At 43.9% G+C, this 22,508-nt stretch overlaps 1 protein-coding gene across 2 annotated transcripts in view; it reads right to left on the bottom strand.

Moving 5' to 3' along the window:
- LOC138970983 (collagen alpha-1(III) chain-like) overlaps positions 1-22,508 on the bottom strand; it is a 128,220-nt gene that overhangs the window by 91,823 nt on the left and 13,889 nt on the right. For both annotated transcript variants that reach the window (XM_070343566.1, XM_070343567.1), the window contains exon 2: positions 3,240-3,341. The gene's annotated coding sequence lies outside the window, so the exon portion shown is untranslated. The remainder of the gene's footprint in view (positions 1-3,239; positions 3,342-22,508) is intronic.

The raw sequence follows: 22,508 nt of genomic DNA, 5'->3' as shown, positions 1-22,508 counted from the left end.
GATACACACAAGACACAGACATCATTGTCACTCACTGTATAACACTGCAATGTCAAGGAAGTCGTAAAACACCGTGCATTATCTGCTTTCCGGTTTCCGCCGATTCCGAAAGGGAAACTACACGCAGGTTCATACAGTTCGTTCCGCGTATACGATGACCTATGCCGGTAACGGAGCGATAAGTACATTGCAAACCACTCCCATTCAATGGCCTTGCATGGTATTGGTTGGTACAGGTGACAAAATCGCCACTGCTAAAGCACACACCGGTACAAATCATCGCACCTCTTGGTCTTTACAACTTACTATGCGTGATTGGACACAGGTTTATTATCATGGGACCGTTTTTCCGTACGTTCGTTGTGCGTGTGTGCGTTCGTGTGTGTGTAATAAGGGATCCAATTTATTATGTTTTCCTGGGAGCAGAGCGTCGCTCTTTTGTGGGTAGCGGCGCTGAGTTCTGTATCAAAGCGGTGGCACTCCGATCCGCCGGGTTCACTGGAGAGGTCAAGGTCATGGCCTTCACACCCTACGTTCTACGGAGGACACGAGAGCCAGGGTTCACAGGCACCGAAATCACTGATTTTGTTTCTTCGCTCAAGATCGGGCAGCAAAGAGGCAACTAAGTCTCCAGGAAGCTTTTAAAGTATCTTGCCTTGAAATCGTGTACACTGTTTACCTTCGGATTGCTGTTGTTGCTTTTTCTCTGAATAAAGAAAATTTCAGCAAGACCCCACACTATGTAGTTTGTAATTAAAACAATAAAAGATCTGTCCCAAATTCGCATTCGGTGAAGTGTTCCGTATTGGTATTGAATAGAAGATACATTTAGTATCAAATCGCCCATATTAGGCAAGTCTTATCATACTCATTTTGTTGGCTGTCCCTTTCACATGAAAACAAGAACATAAATCAGAACTTATACTGCACTTTACACCAAACAATACTCTGACCACATTATGCAGACAATTAATGTTTATAGTGAAATACCTTTCCTTCACTTTCGCATGCAGCAGAATAAAATACCCAACACCGGTTACCGGTGCCTGTGGTTTAGGGTCAGGTACAATACTAGCACCACCTTTTTACACAAACACACACACACAAAAAGCGGTCTAAGGCTCTTTCCGTCCGACACACAAAATGCAAGGGTACAAGAAAGCAGACCGAAAATCTCACTCGACCCTGACCAGTCATCCGCGGTGGCACTTCCTGTGTGACTCTTATTGACATTCGCTGTGCCTTGTCCAAATACTGTAACACATACCTGCTCCCCCCTCCCCCACCCCCCCTTCCCTGCCTGTTTGCCTTACTGACCTTATGGGTCATGGTTTTCTTCCATACATTCGTAACGAACTATGCTACCCTCTCCATGAAAATGTACATTTATCTGAACTTACTTATTGCATGTCTCAGCATCGATGTTCTCGTCCCACGCGCTTCATTCATAGTCTCACCTTATTTTTTCTTTTTTCTTTTTTTCTTTTCTTTTTCTATTTGATTAAAAAAAAATTCTCTGTAAATCCTCCTGTTTTGATTAAGTTCCCCATACCCCCCTCCTACATTTTGTTCTTCTGGTTAATAATTGTGTTGTCCACCATCATGAAAACTTGTGTAACTTAGCATTGTTATGGTCACGTCAAATAAGCATCTGCTTGAGTTCGTGTCCTAGCTGCATTTTTGTCAATTGTTTCATGTCATGTATTTTGAATAAAATTGTGTTTAAACCATTAGCGACAGGTTAACACTTACGACTTTTTTTTCTCTCTCTCCTTGTAACTGACCACTTCATTGTTAAAGATACACTCCTTCCCTCTCTATCTCTCTCTTCATTTTATTTATATTAGATAAGAATGAAATATTATGAAACTAGGTGTTGAAGTTACCACTTGTTCGCCATTTTCTGTTATCTGAATGTGTATTGATTATCATTTTAGAACAAGTACATAAGCAGTCTGCTTGTTAACGTTCTTAATGTGGTTATTGTTTGTTGTTGTATCAAAGAAAATGAATAAAACACGCTTAAAACAACACTTACGACTTTGTTTTCTTCTCTCTTTGTAACTGACCACCTCATTGTTAAAGGAATTTTTTTTACACAATATCATCACGCATTCACATCGGCCAGCAAACCTCAAGCCTATTAGGGCGAGCATTCACCTTTCACGGCCTATTATTCCCAGTCACACGGGTATTTGGTGGACATTTTTATCTATGCCTATACTATTTTGCCATGAAAGACCCTTTTGTCAATCGTGGGATCTTTAACGTGCACACCCCCAATGTAGTGTACACGAAGGGACCTCGGATTTTCGTCTCATCCGAAAGACTAGCACTTGAACCCACCACCTAGGTTAGGAAAGGGGGGGGGGGGGGGGGGGGGGAGAGAGAAAATTGCGAACGCCCTGACCCAGGGTCGAACTCGCAACCTCTCGCTTCCGAGGCAAGTGCGTTATGGTAGAATGGTCGATAACTTTTACGTGCCAACGGGGGTAGGACATGGATACAAGGCCTCTGAGTCTGCCCATCAAACTGACCCGTGTGTGTCCCGGCCCGGATTCAAACCCGTGACCCGCGGATCACAAGTCAAGTGCTCTACCAACCGAACAGAATGACTTTTTTGTTTATTGTGCAGCGAAGTTCGTTCCTACTACAGTATTCTCGTTCGTGTTTTCCAATTGACTTTTTATTTTGCCGCAAAGTTCGTTCCCACTACACTATTCTCGTTCGTGTTTTCCAAACTCCACTACAATTTGCTTTATATGGAAGGGTGCCAATATGATGATTTTCCCCCTCGAAACACACACGCGTCTATCTTCTTCTTCTTCTTCGTTCATGGGCTTAGACTCCCACGTACACTCGTGATTTTGCACGAGTGGAATTTTACGTGTATGACCGTTTTTACCCCGCCATTAAGGCATCCATACGCCGTTTTCGGAGGAAGCATGCTGGATATTTTCGTGTTTCTATAACCCACCGAACTCTGACATGGATTACAGGATCTTTTCCGTGCGCACTTGGTCCTGTGCTTGCGTGTACACACGAAGGAGGATAAGCCACTAAGCAGGTCTGCACATAAGTTGACCTGGGAGATCGGAAAAATCTCCACACATAACCCACCAGGCGGCCGTGGCCGGGATTCGAACCCTCACACGCGTCTATGAAAGCAGCCGTAAATCGGTTAAACTGCAGTGTGGAAATGACAGCAGACAGTACAAACAATAGGGTGATACACTTACCTGGACCAGGTGTCTCTGTCACAAGTGAACACTTTGTAGCTTCCCTATCACAATAAATTGAAGAGTCCTTGGTAGTTATTGACACTCCACGTCACAAGTCACCTGCACACACACAAAACACACACAGGTGAGTTGAGAGCTAACGAAAAGGTTATAATGTTTGAAAATACATGCATATACGTTGAGCTTATGTGAAACTTTTTTTCCAGATACATACATGTATTATTGCATGCGTCTTAGCACGTTAGTGTGTGTGTGGGGGATGTGGGGTGTGTGTGTGTGTGTGTGTGTGTGTGTGTGTGTGTGTGTGTGTGTGTGTGTGCCTGCTTGCGCGAGTACGTGTGTGTGTGTGTGCGTGTGTGTGTGTGTGTGTGTGCGTGCGTGCGTGCGTGCGTGCGTGCGTGCGTGTGTGTGTATGTGTGTTTGTGTATGTGTGTGTGTCTCCGCTTCTTTACCATTTTCGACATCGTTTTCACAATGTCTTCACGCCAAATGTTACCGTGTTCACAGCACGCATGACGACTACTTAGCTTGCTCTCAATCGCTATCATTCGATGTAATCGGCACTGTCGTAGGCAAACAAAATGAATACATCGTTTCAACCGAGAATGCAGTAATGCGACACAACAGGGCAAGAGGAGCAGGCGAGGATGGAGTTGGTTTCTGAACAGTCACACAATTAAGACGAGTAAAATAATACTAATGCCACCCACAGCAAGAGAAGGAGAAGGAAGAGGGAGGGCAGGAAGAGAAGAGGAAGGGAGGATGGAGGAAGCGAGGAAGGAGGAGGAGGGGGGGGAGGGGGAGGGGGAGGAGGAGGGTGGGGAGGGGGAGGGGGGGGAGGAGCTGTACACATCACAATCACAAAAACCCCAGAGGAGTGAAGCAGAAGCTGCGAAGGGCAAAAAATAAAGGACTTGCGAACACAGAGCGACAAAAAGTCCTCCCTCTGCCGTCTCGCTCGACTGAACGCACAGAAAGGAGCCGGTCCCGATCTAAGGTAATCACCCCCAGAGCCGCCATGGGCCAACAAAAGAGAGCTGTTTGCGCGGAAATGCCTTTGCATAGAGGACGGCCCTTTGGTTTGAGGGTACACCCCTCACTCTGCGCGACACCCGTCTCCTGCCCCCGTCAAACTCTTGTCGACCCCATGGGTTTTAACGCCACCCCGGAATGCCAAGCGACAACCTGCGAATAGCACCCCACATTTAGACGTCGTCATGGCATTTTGGCCTAATTCGTTTTTGACAGCTTTTCAGTAGAATAACAAAACTTATCATTTTTATTATGAAATATTGTTTATGTGTGTACCTGGTATGGATAGAAACTTAAAGGTAAAAAGAATGTTTGAACATGTATTGTCCATCGTATTTTAAAGAATGGTTCTCATTATTCTGCGTACTTTATTTTAGGGGGGGAATGGACGTATGTTACCAGTGCGGGAACAGGGGTTGGAGAGGGGGGGGGAGTGGTGGTGGGGGGGGGGGGGGTCCTAGGGGTTCCGATAGCTCTTAGAGTTTCATAGTTCTCACCATGTCTGTATAATGTATGCATTAGTTACTGTGATACCAAATTGTCTTACCCATGTATGTATGATGCTATGCGCCAGTAATGTATGAATGCTATTTATTTTTGTTTTTATCACATAGCAAGCTGCTTTCCTCGTGTATTTTTTATGTTCATTCATGTATTGTACACTTGGCAATAAATTATCTATCTATCTATCTATTGAGAAAGATTCACTTAGTCTAAAGCACAAAAACATCAACATCGCCAAGAATCGAGTTACGCTAAAATTCCAGGACGACCACATTCAGACATTTCACTTTGGCATGCTGTACTGCATCGCTATTACTATCACACTTAAACGAGGACGAAGTAACTTTTTACAAGAATATGACCATATTGTATTCAGGCCAAAAAGGCAGAAAAAGAATGGAATACATGTGTACATTCATTTGGCAACTGACTTTTATGTAAACCTGTAAAACTACTTCAGAAAAACATGTGAAGGAATTAGCCTAACTGAGGATTTTGGTGTGTGTTGAGTTCGTCCCCACGTTCGGCGAGAGATTTATTTTTCAGAGTCAACTTTGTGTGCAGACTCTCCTCGGTGTCCGAACACCCCCCGTGTGTACGCGCAAGCACAAGACCAAGTGCGCACGAAAAAGATCCTGTAATCCATGTCAGAGTTCGGTGGGTTATAGAAACACGAAAATACCCAGCATGCTTCCTCCGAAAACGGCGTATGGCTGCCTAAATGGTGGGGTAAAAACGGTCATACACGTAAAATTCCACTCGTGCAAAAAACACGTGTACGTGGGAGTTTCAGCCCACAAACGCAGAAGAAGAAGAAGAAGGTGTGTGTTGAAGTGGAAAGATATCCGTATTTGTCATCATTTTCACGAGTTTTCATTCACAAGCACCTGGGAAATAAATCGCATGTTCCCCACGCAATAAATCCCCGGTTACCATAGTTGCAGGAAGCAGGTTATACAAGGATAATCAAAAGCAAACCCAATAGAAACGCTCGGGGATTCTTCGGCTCTTTTCATTGGTGTTTCCCCAGACCTAAACAGACGACACGACACTGCTTTGCAAAGTTCCAAAAACGAACTGGCAAACTGGCAAAAGTAAACAAAAAACAAAACTACTTCATGAAAGGTCATACATTCATCAAAAACAAATGAAACCTAGCGATATGTTTTGTCTTCTTACAGAGTCATGGAGTGCGTGTATCTGTGTTTCGATACACAGACGTTCGGAGAAACACGAACGTCAAGTTCAAGTAAAACGACCCCTGACACACACATTTTGACCCGTGCACAAGACGTTGTATCGATAAACGAAGCACAAATAAGAAACAATAATAAAAGCAAAGAAAATAGCAACAAGATAATTATGCAAACATATAACAAAGCCGAGCAAGCAGAATGACAGGTCTAATGAAAAACAAAGAGGTACTGAGTCGGAAACAAGATCGCGATTCTTTCCTTCGCTGCACGACGCAAATCTTCTGTGACCTTTGACCAAACGTAGCTTCCACATTCGATCACTCAGCTTAATATTTACAACAGAAAGCCGAGGGGGTGGAATACCGAGGTGAACCTACAGAACTGTGCATCCTCAAACCTGACATATTCATCCCAACATTTAATGAACTCAAAAACACAGAAAGTTGCTTTCACACGCCAGCTTTGATTGCCAATGGTTATCAAACCGGAACTCGTGTGGTTATCACCACGGAACCCGTGTTTCAAAGCATGGCTCCCAGGCCTGGGTTGATTGTGCACTTATTTTCTCACTACCAAAATGATGACAAAAACGATGTTTGGTGGTGTGTTGACAGACCAGCTTTTTTGTCGGTCCGAGGGGGGCATATCGACTTTTGTTTCATATTTATTGACCGCGGCCTTCGGCCTTGGTCAATAAATATGAAACAAAAGACGATATGCTTGCTCCCCCTCGGACCGACAAAAGCTGGTCTGTCAACAACCCATCAAATATCTTATAATATCTCACCCCACCAGCCTAGACAGTGATTTACAAGAAAGATATCCGTATATATCTCACCCCAACAGCCTAGACAGTGATTTACAAGAAAAGATATCCGTATATATCTCACCCCAAAAGCCTAGACAGTGATTTACAAGAAAGATATCCGTATATATCTCACCCCAACAGCCTAGACAGTGATTTACAAGAAAGATCACACGGGCAGGAATGTGTCTTTAACATACGTACTGTACCCGATCGTCCATACTGAACATGCATAGCATTGTAATCTCTAGGTGTACATCAATCAAACTATTTGGCCCTGGTACGCTTTAACACGTATTTTATCATAACCCATCGACATGTGTGATTCTATTATACCAATCTGCCGGACACAAATAGAAATACCCCCACAGCCTGCATTTCATACAGCTGCATTGGTCCACCAACCATAATTATACCCATATATTCATACCCCAGCGCATACAGCACATTCATGAAATTTCGCACATATTGAGTCTTATAAACGTGGCATCTATATATATATATACGACTTGTGTGTGTGTGTGTGTGTGTGTGTGTGTGTGTGTGTGTGTGTGTGTGTGTGTGTGTGTGTGTGTGTGTGTGTGTGTGTGTGTGTGTGTGTGTGTGTGTGTGTGTGTGTGTGTGTGTGTGTGTGTGTGTGTGTGTGTGTGTGTGTGTGTGTGTGTGTGTGTGTGTGTGTGTGTGTGTGTGTGTGTGTGTGTGTGTGTGTGTGTGTGTGTGTGTGTGTGTGTGTGTGTGTGTGTGTGTGTGTGTGTGTGTGTGTGTGTGTGTGTGTGTGTGTGTGTGTGTGTGTGTGTGTGTGTGTGTGTGTGTGTGTGTGTGTGTGTGTGTGTGTGTGTGTGTGTGTGTGTGTGTGTGTGTGTGTGTGTGTGTGTGTGTGTGTGTGTGTGTGTGTGTGTGTGTGTGTGTGTGTGTGTGTGTGTGTGTGTGTGTGTGTGTGTGTGTGTGTGTGTGTGTGTGTGTGTGTGTGTGTGTGTGTGTGTGTGTGTGTGTGTGTGTGTGTGTGTGTGTGTGTGTGTGTGTGTGTGTGTGTGTGTGTGTGTGTGTGTGTGTGTGTGTGTGTGTGTGTGTGTGTGTGTGTGTGTGTGTGTGTGTGTGTGTGTGTGTGTGTGTGTGTGTGTGTGTGTGTGTGTGTGTGTGTGTGTGTGTGTGTGTGTGTGTGTGTGTGTGTGTGTGTGTGTGTGTGTGTGTGTGTGTGTGTGTGTGTGTGTGTGTGTGTGTGTGTGTGTGTGTGTGTGTGTGTGTGTGTGTGTGTGTGTGTGTGTGTGTGTGTGTGTGTGTGTGTGTGTGTGTGTGTGTGTGTGTGTGTGTGTGTGTGTGTGTGTGTGTGTGTGTGTGTGTGTGTGTGTGTGTGTGTGTGTGTGTGTGTGTGTGTGTGTGTGTGTGTGTGTGTGTGTGTGTGTGTGTGTGTGTGTGTGTGTGTGTGTGTGTGTGTGTGTGTGTGTGTGTGTGTGTGTGTGTGTGTGTGTGTGTGTGTGTGTGTGTGTGTGTGTGTGTGTGTGTGTGTGTGTGTGTGTGTGTGTGTGTGTGTGTGTGTGTGTGTGTGTGTGTGTGTGTGTGTAAGTGTGTGTGTGTGTGTTCGCGATGCACGGCCAAAGTTCTCGATGGATCTGCTTCAAATTTGGTGGGCATATTCAGGTAGACCGCGGACACAACCTGGTCGATGAGAATTTTTAACACGTGCTCTTAGCGCGCAGCGCTGAACCGATTTTGGTTTTTCTGTTCATCTTCCCAGATCCATTCCCAGTAACTCTTCCTTATCTTCTCCAGTGTTTTGCGTTTATCTCCCTTCCTTCGTGTGGCGTCAATCCATATTCCCGTTACTATTTTTAGAAGGTCACTGTCCACAACGCTCAATCCATATTCCCGTTACTATTTTTAGAAGGTCACTGTCCACAACGCTTTCATCCCGGCGAAGCCGGGTATTACTCTTCCTTATCTTCTCCAGTGTTTTGCGCGTTTATCTCCCTTCCTTCGTGTGGCGTCAATCGCGTACGGTGCGCCACTCACCCGGCGAAGCCGGCGTACGGTGCGCCACTCACCCGGCTCTACTTCTTCCCGGCGAAGCCGGCTACCCGGCGAAGCGGGTATTCATCTAGTTTTATCCATATTCCAGCTAGCTGCACTTTATAGTTAAAGTAAACACGTACGGTCTGTTAGTTGCCTCATACACGGAAACGGTCAACTGGTTTTATTTATTTTACATGTATTGTTACATGCATTGTAGTTCATCACACCAAATTGTCCCGGTGTCGTAAATTAGTTCCAAAGAAGCGTTTCTGACAAGCTGGGACGCGAGGAAAACCTACATTAAAAGGAATATCAAGAGTACGCCTTTTCACGGTCTCGGCAGAATAACGCAGGAAAAGGCGTCTGAATTCTATGCCCCGTCTTTGATGTCAGTGGTATAAATACATTCGAAACGCTGCGGGTTCTTTATATGATTCGGAGTACGGTCTACACCGTGACATAAATTGCGGACGAAACGAGCCGCATCAGAGGAGCTGGAACAAATGCCACCAATAAATACTGTAGCCACTGGACGGCCCACTCTCCCTTTGTACCAGGGTTTTGGCCAAGCGGTGTTGTGTTGACAGCACAGCTATTTGAAGTGACCGATCGTCTTGGGATAGGATTTGGTCAAATGAATACATCCCAAACGCTGTGGGTTCTTTATGTGATTCAGATTACGGTCTACAACGTGACATAAAGTGCGGATGAAACGAGCATCAAGCGGAGGATGAACAAATTCTTTATTTGGTGTTTAACGTCGTTTTCAACCATTCAAGGTTATATCGCGACGGGGGGAAGGGGGGAGATGGGATAGAGCCACATGTCAATTGTTTCTTGTTCACAAAAGCACCAATCAAAAATTTGCTCCAGGGGCTTGCAACGTAGTACAATATATTACCTTACTGGGAGAATGCAAGTTTCCAGTACAAAGGACTTAACATTTCTTACATACTGCTTGTCTAAAATCTTTACAAACATTGACTATATTCTATACAAGAAACACTTAACAAGGGTAAAAGGAGAAACAGAATCCGTTAGTCGCCTCTTACGACATGCTGGGGAGCATCGGGTACATTCTTTCTCGTCCCAACCAATATGGGACTCCCCCTAACCCGCGGGGGGCGAGGAACAAATGCCACCAATAAATGCTATAGCCACTGGCTGGCCCACTCCCCCCTTGTACCGGGGTTTTGGCCAAGCGATGACCATCGGTCAACGCAGCACAGCTATTTGAAGTGACCGATCGTGTTAGGTAAGGATTTGGTCAAATGACCGATTGAAATTCTGAGGTACCGGTATCGTTATAGTCATCACCTCCACGACTGTGACACTAAACCATGTGGCTTTTTGGACTGATACACACTCTCTCTCTCTCTCTCTCTCTCTCTAATAATCAACAGTAACACGATGCAAGTTTCCATTTAATACATTTCCCATATATCCACCGACCCATAGCATAATGCCCAAACGCGTGTCTTCATTTACGCTGAATATAAATTTCTCTCTCAGTCCCAAACAAATTCCAGTCTGAATTATGATCTGACCAAGACCTGTCTGCAAACACACACACACACACACACACACACACATCGCAATCACAGAGAGGAAGGTATCTTTGAAGATCTTTCTCAGGTTTATTAATCACACGAAATGATGATGGAGTAGCCAGTGTTCCACAGGGATTTGAACACCGGCTTTTCTCGGATTCTTTGAGGCCTTTGAGTGGTGGTTCTACTGTACTAATACTAATAGAATCCGAGACTCGAGGCGCTTGCGTTCCACAGGGCTAATGCACGACAACAGACAGTAGAGATGTCTCTGAGGTTTATTCATGACACGAGACGAGAATGGGACTTTAACACCTGATTTTCTCTGAGTCTTTGAGGCCTTTGAGTGGTGGTTCCACTGTTCTAATACTAATAGAATCCGAGACTCGAGGCGCTTGCGTTCCACAGGGCTAATGCACGACAACAGGCAGTAGAGATCTCTCTGAGGTTTATTCATTACACGAGATGACCCTTCCGCGCACGTGCGTCGCGCCTTTGCGGCAGACTCAAAGGAAAGTAATGACAAATATACACGGGGCGCACACACAAGACCATTGACAATGGAAAGACGGATAAAAGGTCTGCTGCTCTCATCGATTTCATTACAGAAACTGACGATGGGGATAATGAAGGTTAGGTGGAGAGGGAGAGGGGGTACCAGGGGTAGTGGAGGTGTGTGTGTGGGTGTGTGTGTGTGGGGTCGATTAAAGATTCAGTTACGAATGTGCCGCGTGTCAATTGTCTTGATTTCTATAACTCAAGATGTTTTTCACAACACACACACACACGAACGCACGTGCACACAAGAACGCACACACACACACACACACACACACACACACAATCTCACAACTTCGTTACTAAACTAAAATAAAAACAGAGTCCAAGTGGTTTACATTACATACACTTGCCTTTTTTTTAAAGGCAAAACGATAGGTGCAAAATACCTGGTAATATGTTGCGTCGACTGTCTCAATCGCCGTCTGATAAGTGTTTGCACCTGAGCAAAGCAAAGCAAAGCAAGACAACCAACACACACACACACACACAGAATGGCTTTATAAAAGACAAAAAAGGTTTCTTGAGAAAAACAATACCTCCCCAACTGATCACTTGTCGCAATGTTGTTCTTTTTTCTATTTTTTAGGGGGGGGGGGGAGGATTGCGACGCAACAGGCGGCAAACTACAACAGCCGATTGTGTGGTCACACCATGTTTGTATTCAGTATTGTGAAAGCGACTGCGAGTATGACAAGCTATCTATGAAATCTGCAACTGGCAAATAAATATTTTTCTAGCCTTGAATACCGGTATATATTGGCTCTGAAACATAAACTCACAACTCACACACACACACAGACACACAAAATCTCTTGACACCAAAACAAAACTACACCGCTCAATCAAATCAAGTCCATCATTATCTGAAACAACTTCATAATTGATCTCTCTGGCTTAATCATCGACGGTGGGCGACAGCTGTTGCTTCTCATAACACTACTTGGGTCAACTCGTTCTGTACACACTATCCGACTTGTGAATCGGTGGCGACATCAGATAGGCATTTATCTTGTCGCCTGAGATTTGTCAATCAACCACATCAAGGTCACACTCAATCCGGATCATTCCGCTTTCGCCTCGAGCAGGTGTCACACAGTAAGTATTAAAGGTGGTGACAGGGCGCGGAAGTTATGATTTTCGTTCTCTTTGATCGGAAGCCAATTTTCTGTCTTGCTGCTAGAGAAACTTTGACGGCAGATGCATACACAAGTCTAGTGACACGTCTGTCTGTCTGTCTGTCTGTCTCACACATACACATACACATACACACACACACACACACACATACACACACACACACACACACACACACACACAGTGACATACACACACCGCAATCACAGAGACAGAGAAATCAAGAAATAGCCCTTCAAAATGAAGACACCTTGAATAGTAATTATATCAGTAAATACACAGAGCCATTCAAACAGAGAGCAAGAGGTCCATCATAGAATTCCAGGAGATAAAAAAACAAGTCGCGTAAGGCGAAATAACAACAATTAGTCAAGCTGTCGAACTCACAGAATGAAACTGAACGCACTGCTTTTTTCACCAAGACCACATACTTTTGTCAGTCCACCGCTCGTGGCAAAGGCAGTGAAATCGACAAGCCATGCAGAATAGTGCGGTAGTGGTCGCGCTGAGCAGGATAACACGCTTTTCTGTATGTCTATTCTTTTTAGCTCACTGAGTTTGTTTTTAATCCAAACATATCGTATCTATATGTTTTTGGAATCAGGGACCGACAAGGAATAAGATGAAATTGTTTCTAAATCGATTTCGGAAAATTAATTGTAATCATAATTTTCATATTTTTAATTTTCAGAGCTTGTTTGTAATCCAAATATAACATATGTATATGTTTTGGGAATCAGAAAATGACGAAGAATAAGATGAAATTGTTTTTGGATCGTGTAATAAAAAAAAAATTTTATTGACCAAACTCATTGATTGGTTTTTAAGCCACCAAGCTGAAATGCAATACCAAAGTCCGGCCTTCGTCGAAGATTGCTTGGCCAAAATTTCAATCAATTTGATTGAAAAATGAGGGTGTGACAGTGCCGCCTCAACTTTTACAAAAAGCCGGATATGACGTCATCAAAGGTATTTATTGAAAACATGAAAAAAAACACGTCCGGGGATATCATTCCCAGGAACTCTCGTGTCAAATTTCATAAGATCGGTAAAGTAGTTTAGTCTGAATCGCTTTACACACACACACACGCACAGACATACAGACAGGCAGACACACACACATACACCACGACCCTCGTCTCGATTCCCCCTCTATGTGCAAAAAGGCGTTTAAAAAGATGTTGCTTAATTTTGCCTCCCCCCAATAGTACCTGCACTACACTCGATCGTCATAGACTTAGTGTTCTACCGGGTTACAGCAATATTGCGCGATGGTATGGATGATGAAATGGGATCGTGATATTTACTGCACACGAAGGGCTGATTCAGACATAAAAAAAAGCTTGTGCATGTTGGGTATGATAGAACAAGAGGCAAGGCTCCCGTCAAAAACCGACAAACAGTAACAAAAACTCAAAGACACACACACACACACACACACACACACACACACATACATACACACACACACACACACACACACACACGCACACGCATACACTCACGCATCCACACACACACACACACACACACACACACACACACACACACACAGAGTTAAAACCAACGCATCATATCTACTCCATGTATAATTTTCAAAAGAAGGCAAACAGATAAAATGACTATTTGTTGTTGGTGTAGTTGTCCCTGAAGGAGATCTTGTGCAATCCTCACACACACACACACACACACACACACAAGACTGCACAAACACGCACGCAAACACAGACACACTTTTAAACTGCATCAGCATAATTATCATGGCAAAGCTTATCTACAATCATTAACCTACCCTAGAGCTTGCGTATCAAGATAATATACGGCTAAGAAGTTAAAGATATGGGCGTCACGACGGTCACACTCAGACAGGTTCACATGAAGTTATTTTCCCTGGTCCTCGCACTCCGAAGTCTATGATATTTTCCAGTGACACTTGTCCTGCTGGCAACCAGCTCCGCGTGCTTGGGCATGAACGGTCACCAAGAAGACCATTATCGCTCATAATGTATACTGGGTGAAAGCTGACAGAAAAACCATGTACAGTGAAACCCGGCTATATTGAAGTGGCACGGGACCCGGGAAGACCTTCAATATAGCCGGAACTTCAATATAGGCAATTCTCGGTTATATTGAATTTCCCTCCTTGTTCCTTCAAAAATTCAATATAACCGAACTTTTTTCACTATACGTTCTTATTTCCGTGTCCACACATTGCGTTTGATGTGAGATATATTCCCATTAATCTTTCACCTGTTGGCTGTTGTTCTTCGAGCCTCCTTGCTTTTTTCTGCACACACACACACACACGGACACACACTCACACACACGCACGCCCCCCCCCCCCCCCCCCCGGTCCCTTACACACACAAACACACAGAGCCATTCACAGTATCAGACCGACGCCAAATGAAGCATTTGTCACACAAAAATAAACAGACAAACAAACGAACAAGCAAAATCCCTAATTAGATGTGCAGGTCCGATACGCAGTGCTAAAAAAGGAGGGGGGAGGGAGGGAGTGAGGAGGATGTACACAAGTTACCAACGCTGTTTACATCAATCATACGACTCAGTGATGAACAGCGGGGGTAACTTGTGTAACCTGCTCTTCTTCCAACCCCCCCCCCCCCCCCCCCCGACTTTGCACACATCACAATACACAACAGATCAATCATACGACACAGTGATGAGCAGCAGGGGTAGCTTGTTTAACCTCCGCATCTTACTCCCTCCCACAAACTCTGCACACATCACACAACACAACACATCGATCCTACAACACAGTAAAGAGCAGTGGGGGTAACTTAAGAAACCTCCCCCCCCCCCCCCCCACACAGTCTGCACACATCAGACAGCACAACACACTAATCATACGACACAGTATTGAACAGCGGGGGTAACTTGTGTAACCTGCTTTTCTTCCACCCCCCCCCCCCCTCACTCTGCACACATCACAATACACAACAGATTAATCATACGACACAGTGATGAGCAGCTGGGGTAGCTTGTTTAACCTCCTCTTCATCCACTCACCCCACCCCCCCCCCTCCCCCTCCCACCCTGCTCACATCATCAAACATACGACACATCAATCATACGACACAGTAATGAGCAGCAGGGGTAGCGTCTCTTCTTACTCCCTCCCCCAAACTCCGGCGCAGTGCTGTAAAAGAAAGGGGGGGGGGGGGGGGGAGGGGAGACAGGAGGATGTAATTAAGTTTCCTGCGCTGTTCACATCAATCATACGATTTATTTATAAACAGCGGGAGTAACTTGTGTACCTCCGTCGCGATATAACCTTCATGGTTGAAAACGACGTTAAACACCAAATAAAGAAATACGACACAGTGATCAGCTGTGAGGATAAATTAAGCACCTCCTTTTTTCCCCTCCCATTCTGCACACATCACAACAAACAAATCATACGACACAGTAAGGAACAGTTGGGGTATCTTAAGTACTTCCTCTTCTCCCCCCCCCCCCTCCCCACTCTGCACACATCACAATACACAACTGATCAATCATACGACACAGTGATAAGCATCAGGGATAACTTGTTTAACCTCCTCTTCTCCCCCCCCCCCCCCTCCCCCAAATTTCCACACATCACACAACACATCGATCATACAACACAGTAAAGAGAAGCGGGAGTAACTTTTGAACCTTCTCTTCTCCCCCCCCCCCCCCCCCCCCACTACTCTGCACACATCACACAACACAACACATCGATCCTACAACACAGTCAAGAGAAGCGGGAGTAACTTTTGAACCTTCTCTTCTCCCCCCCCCCCCCCTCACTACTCTGCACACATCACACAACACGACACATTAATCATACGACACAGTGATGACTCCCTTCGGTGTCCGAACACCCCCGTGTGCACACATGCGCACGAAAAAGATCCCAAGTTCACAGCAAAAGTCTCAGGGCTTGGAAAACACAAAGACACGCATGCATCATCTCTCGTCTCTGATTATCATGATCGCATTTCGATACTTTGACGAGACAAACCCAATCTTCAGCATATTACCAATACCTGTCCCAATATAGACCAGTTGGTCTAAGAGGACGTTAAAACCTAACAGTCAGTCAGTCAGTGATGAACAGTGGGGGTAACTTGTTTAACCTCCCCTTCCTCAACTGATTGCGCTGACAGAGGCGTGTCATATCATTCGGCGCCCGCGCAATCATTGTTCTTAAAAATAAAAAATTCAACAAATCTTTGGAGAAAATATTTAATATAGCCAGGTAAAAACGTCCCGTGGGCTGAATTTTTGTTTCAATATAGCCGGGATTTCAATATAGCCGACTTCAATGTAGCCAACATTTTTTAACAAAGAAAAAGAAGAGCTTCAGCCGGGACCTGACAAATTCTTCAATATAGCCGGGATTTCAATATAGCCCACTTCAATATAGCCGGGTTTCACTGTACTTCCTCACTGGGAAGCTTTTTAATCATGTCCCACTCAATTATCGGGATGTTCCTGTGGAAGCACAACCTCTTGTTTAGAGTACACTATGCACTATGTCTTTGTATCAGAGAGTTGTAATGTTAATTTGGAAGGACATCCTTTCCTGAAACAAATGAAGAGTTGGATTACAACGCTCCAGTGTTCTCTGTCCTGGATTGTAGCTTGCCCGTCGTAAATCAGCAGTAGATCTGAGGGTATTGTGTTCATTTGGAAATCTACCATCAGCTTATCTGTCTTTTGCACTGCAGACACTAAGCAATAGGTACCTGCCATGTGGCCACTTTTTCCACTGCTGTCCTCAGTATTACTTTTCATCAAGACTTGTCACCATCCCGAGTGGATCTAAATTCGGAAGTCGTCATGTGGCTGAGGCATATGATATCTGACATAGCGTCGATCTTGTTGTAGCTTATCCTCCTTTCTGAAACAAAAGGCAAAATGCGATTAGTTGTGATGACTACAACCTACACAACTATAAACAGTGTATTGATGCTGAATAGGCGGGTTATACAAACCACTTTACCTATGCAGCATGGGAACCCTACAATATTCGAAACATGTCAACTGACTGCAAGTTCTTAAAATTATTCTGACGGTCAACACAGTCAACACACTATTTACATTCCATTTTGAGGAGCCACTGAGGTACTCTCTGATGGTCTTGTTTGAGTGATAACGATCAACTCAGGAGGAAGAAACTAACAGAGGAAAAAAGAAACCATTAACATTAACCGCAGAAAAATACAGAATCACATTCACATGTACCATTATGTAGAACAAAATTCCACTGCAAGCTTTCTTTGGACGACTGTCGTTGTCTCAAAACTCGCATTCTACCTGCTGTCCAAAAGAAGCTAATCTTACGTTGTGCTGCCTTGAAAAAAAATGCCAACAAAGACACGGAAGCTGTTGCAAGGTACGTTTACCAAACGTTACAGACATTAGCGAATCCCGATAGTGCGTAAACAGTACAATCAAAGAGAGGAGTCTGGAATGAAACGCGATACAGATCTAGGTAGATCTAGCATTCAAAAACTGTCTTTCAAATTCAAGGAAGTTGTTGCAAGGTACCACATTTTACAGACAGAACCATGACAGAGCATGTTTTGAAACTGAGGCATAATCGTAATAATTTTGACTTTGAGAACAGATTCATTCCGTTTCCTTATATCTGCATGTTCAAGTAAATGGTGGACAGTTTTATACGGGCAGAGTAAACTTGAGACTCTGCTGCAAGTCTTGAAATTCACATACATCGAACCAAGAACAAAGACATCCCAACATTACAGGCACTTTAGATCAACTAATTTCACTAGAGGTGACTACCTAGCACTGTGTATCCGTGTCTGCTGAAATAAAAAGAAATGTTAAAAAAAACGGATTATCAGTAGGTGACACGTTGTAAGAGTGGGAGACACTAGATCTGTTTGTACTTACCGGGGACACAACTGCCAGATCGACACTGCGCTTTCGACAGCTCTTCCTCGCGCAGACACTGGAAAAACACTGTGCAGATCAAACTGTAGGAAATCTCCTTTGGTATCTTTTTATATTTAGTCAAGTTTTGACTAAATATTTTAACATCGAGGGAGAATCGAAACGAGGGTCGTGGTGTATGTGCGTGCGTGTGTGTGTGTGTGTGTGCGTGTGTGTGCGTGTGTGTGTGTGTGTAGAGCGATTCAGACTAAACTACTGGACCGATCTTTATGAAATTTGACATGAGAGTTCCTGGGTATGAAATCCCCGAACGTTTTTTTCATTTTTTTGATAAATGTCTTTGATGACGTCATATCCGGCTTTTCGTGAAAGTTGAGGCGGCACTGTCACGCCCTCATTTTTCAACCAAATTGGTTGAAATTTTGGTCAAGTAATCTTCGACGAAGCCCGGGGTTCGGTATTGCATTTCAGCTTGGTGGCTTACAAAATAATTAATGACTTTGGTCAATAAAAATCTGAAAATTGTAAAAAAAAAAAAAATTTTTATAAAACGATCCAAATTTACGTTTATCTTATTCTCCATCATTTGCTGATTCCAAAAACATATAAATATGTTATATTCGGATTAACAACAAGCTCTGAAAATTAAATATATAAAAATTATTATCAAAATTAAATTGTCCAAATCAATTTAAAAACACTTTCATCTTATTCCTTGTCGGTTCCTGATTCCAAAAACATATAGATATGATATGTTTGGATTAAAAACACGCTCAGAAAGTTAAAACAAAGAGAGGTACAGAAAAGCGTGCTATCCTTCTTAGCGCAACTACTACCCCGCTCTTCTTGTCAATTTCACTGCCTTTGCCATGAGCGGTGGACTGACGATGCTACGAGTATACGGTCTTGCCGAAAATTTACATTGCGTTCACTTTCATTCTTTGAGTTCCACAGCTACTTGACTAAATATTGTATTTTCGCCTTACGCGACTTGTTTATGTATTTTTCTGGAGCTAAGAAACCGAACAATGTGAAATCGTCTTCCCCGAATCGGCGAATACAGCTCGGTGAGAACTGATTAAAAGTGAATCTATACCACAATCCTTCACGCGACCTGACCTGATCTTGACCCCTGACCACAGGCGAAGGTATCGTCCACTGGATTACTACTATCACAGAAAGACTACAAGGTTCGTCACTCACCTTCGAGTCTTCTGTGTTCTTGGAGTCGCTTCCTGGGGAAAAATACTGTTCAAGACGGTTTGCCTCTTCCTACATGAGTCTGTGTAAGGTCAAATAAATACAGTTGAATGATTGTTTGAACTGTATGTACCTTTAATATTTAGCTTCCGTCCGCTGCAGGTTGTTATTAACCATCATTTGGACGAATCTTCGTTTGCGAGCAGCCAGGTTCCACCTTGCGTCAAATCATGCATCCGGCACCGAATATGCATACCAGCGCTCATTGGTGTAAAACATGTGTAAATATTGTGCAGGAAAGGGAAGCTTCCCACGGGAAAATAATCATCGAATATCCTGTTATTAACCAATGAGCGCTGGTATGCATATTCGGTGTCGAATGCATGATTTGACGCAAGGTGGAACCTGGCGGCTCGCAAACGAAGATTCGTCCAAATGATGGTTAATAACAACCTGCAGCGGACGGAAGCTAAATATTAAAGGTATATACAGTTCAAACAATCATTCAACTGTATTTATTTGACCTTACACAGACTGTAGGAAGAGGCAAACCGTCTTGAACAATATTTTTCCCCAGGAAGCGACTCCAAGAACACAGAAGACTCGAAGGTGAGTGACGAACCTTGTAGTCTTTCTGTGATAGTAGTAGTCCAGTGGACGATACCTTCGCCTGTGCCCTGGCCTGGTCTACATACCACACACGACACAAATCAGTCACCTGCTTTTACCCCCTCAAAACCACCCACCAACCGTTTTCTTTGGATACACACTTTAACTACACACATGCCGACAAAATGTTGATCCTTACTTCAATAGTTTGCAGATGGTGCTTGAAAAATAAGGAGGTGAAATGAGTATTTCGGTGTTTAGTCAAATGTTAAAGTTTCTACCACAGACATACATGTATACATACGCACGCACGCACGCACGCACAGACAGACAAAGTTTACAATCGCATAGGCTACACTTACGTGAGCCAAAAACTATTTGTCATCAATATTGCACACATAAAGGTTTGTCATGAATGCTTGAGAAAGGAAAAGGGGGGAAGGAGAGGGGTTGCTTCTCAATTACCCGAACGGAAAAAAAGATTGATTCGCAAACAACAGATGCATTACGCACCAATATGCTTCAACTCAAACAAGAACACACATTTCGTTAATGTGATAAAAATGTGTTCAACATGTGGTGTTTTTGAAATACATGATTTTAATTCAATACACGTTGCTGATGTGACCCCGACTAACAGCTATACACATCATCCTGTCTGTCTGTCTGTCTGTCTGTTTGTCTGTCTGTCTGTCTGGCTGTCTGTCTGTCAGTCTCTCTCATCCTCAGCCCCGCCAATTTCGAAATACAGTAAAACATAATCCACACACAAAAATGCATAACTCATTCAACCCACGATGTCAAAACACAATGTTGTGCTGTTTGCTGCCAGCGAGGTACTAGCCGGGTAATTGAGAGTACACGGCGTAGGAATGCGAGGACCCACACACTGTGGTCAGTCACCCACCGGACACTTATCAGCAGTGGACACTACAGGAGGACACACGCGGCTACCGATATTATACCCCATTTACCTCAACAGGCTTTCTGTAATTCTGTATCATCTGTGACTGGCTCCGCTAACAGGTCGCTTTGGGGCAAAATGAAGTGGAATGCGTCCCCCCTAAACCGGACAATTTAATGTTGAAGTTAATTATGAAGTTATTATTAAATGATGATGGTTAATGATATAACTTTGAGCAGTCTCTCTCTCTCTCTCTCTCTCTCTCTCTCTCTCTCTCTCTCTCTCTCTCTCTCTCTCTCTCTTTCTTTCTCTCTCTCTCTCTCTCTCTCTCTCTCTCTCTCTCTCTCTCTCTCTCTCTCTCTCTCTCTCTCTCTCTGTCTTACACACACACACACACACACACACACACACACACACACACACACACACACACACACACACACACACACACACACACACACACACACACACACACACACACACACACACACACACACACACACACACACTCTCAGACACACTCTCAGACACACACAAACACATACACGTGTGCGCATTCTTTCACAGTATAAATGAGTTGATTGACAGGTCGGTTCCAACAAGAACGTACAACTAATGTCATTCAAAGTACATTTTCGTATCACTCGAGTCTCAACTGAGGCTTTCGATAATAATCCGCGCAGGCTTCCATACAACAAAGGATATTGATTTTACATGCTGCGCTTACGCCACGAGAAATGAGAACATCCCCCATGCACTAGACTCCGCGGTGAGTTGTTTTTGTCAACTAAAATCAAGTGGTCAATAAAAACAGAAATAATTTTGCAAACACCGTTTTAGTCATGACCATAGACCAAATAGCCTGGACCGCCAACTCGTCACGTGACCCTTCGAGGTTACGACGCTCGACTTTCAGGGGCGCTTAGCGTCCGGTTTGAAAGGCCAGCGATTCGAAGACAGTGAAAAGAAAGTACGCTCCAGTTATTTGTGACAATGGGAGGTGACAATGAACTGGATTTTCCAAAACTCCAAACTAAACTTAACAAAACTCATCGAAAAACATGTTCCATATGCACTTTAGCTGAGTTTATTTTAGCATTTTCAGAACTTACCTCGGCAACTTCGTCCATGTTTACAATCGACACAGGATATGACATCCCCCTGATTTCTGAAAGGCCATGTAAGCGTAGGTTCCTAAATGCGAGAGGCCGCTACCTCGTAATAGAGAGAAAGAGCGGAGAGAGAGCTAGTTGGCGGTCCAGGATAAATGGTCTATGGTCATGACACTGGAATAAATACATCTCCATCACTTCAAAAAGTTACTGAGCAAAAGTAAATCAGCATGTTTGGTACATGTTCTCATAGGGGGGGTGAGGGGGGGTCACATCTCTTTACTTTAGAAATACGGTTATAAATAAATTTAACAAAAGGTTCCTCAGCTGTATCGGTGTCTCTGTGTTTCAGTGCAAACGCGCGTGTCTCGTCTATTCATCCATGATTCAAAATTATTTACACATACCCACCGTGTCTTTTATTTAATGATACACTTTCCAGTACACGCCACAGAAAAGATCACCCGCCGAAGACGCGAAAGAAAGTACTCGGGGCACAATACCATATCAAATACACGTTCCCCGTCTCAAACGCGAACATGCACTCAGCATAAGAAAAGCGCCTACCCAGATAATGTGATCTTTAAAAATAAATTCCACAGCGCCGGTACATTCAATGAATAGCTGCGGACACGACAGGCGACAAAGAAAAAGAAACGCATGGAGAGGAGAATATAATCCTTGAACATAAATTCTACAGCGAAGAGTACTTTTCACTAGACAAAAAAGCACACACACA

The sequence above is a fragment of the Littorina saxatilis genome, linkage group LG7 (genome assembly GCF_037325665.1).
Source record: "Littorina saxatilis isolate snail1 linkage group LG7, US_GU_Lsax_2.0, whole genome shotgun sequence".
Classification (NCBI taxonomy): Eukaryota; Metazoa; Mollusca; class Gastropoda; order Littorinimorpha; family Littorinidae; genus Littorina; species Littorina saxatilis.
The sequence above is the reverse complement of the archived record's forward strand: the minus strand, read 5'-3'. Positions and strand labels throughout refer to the sequence as shown.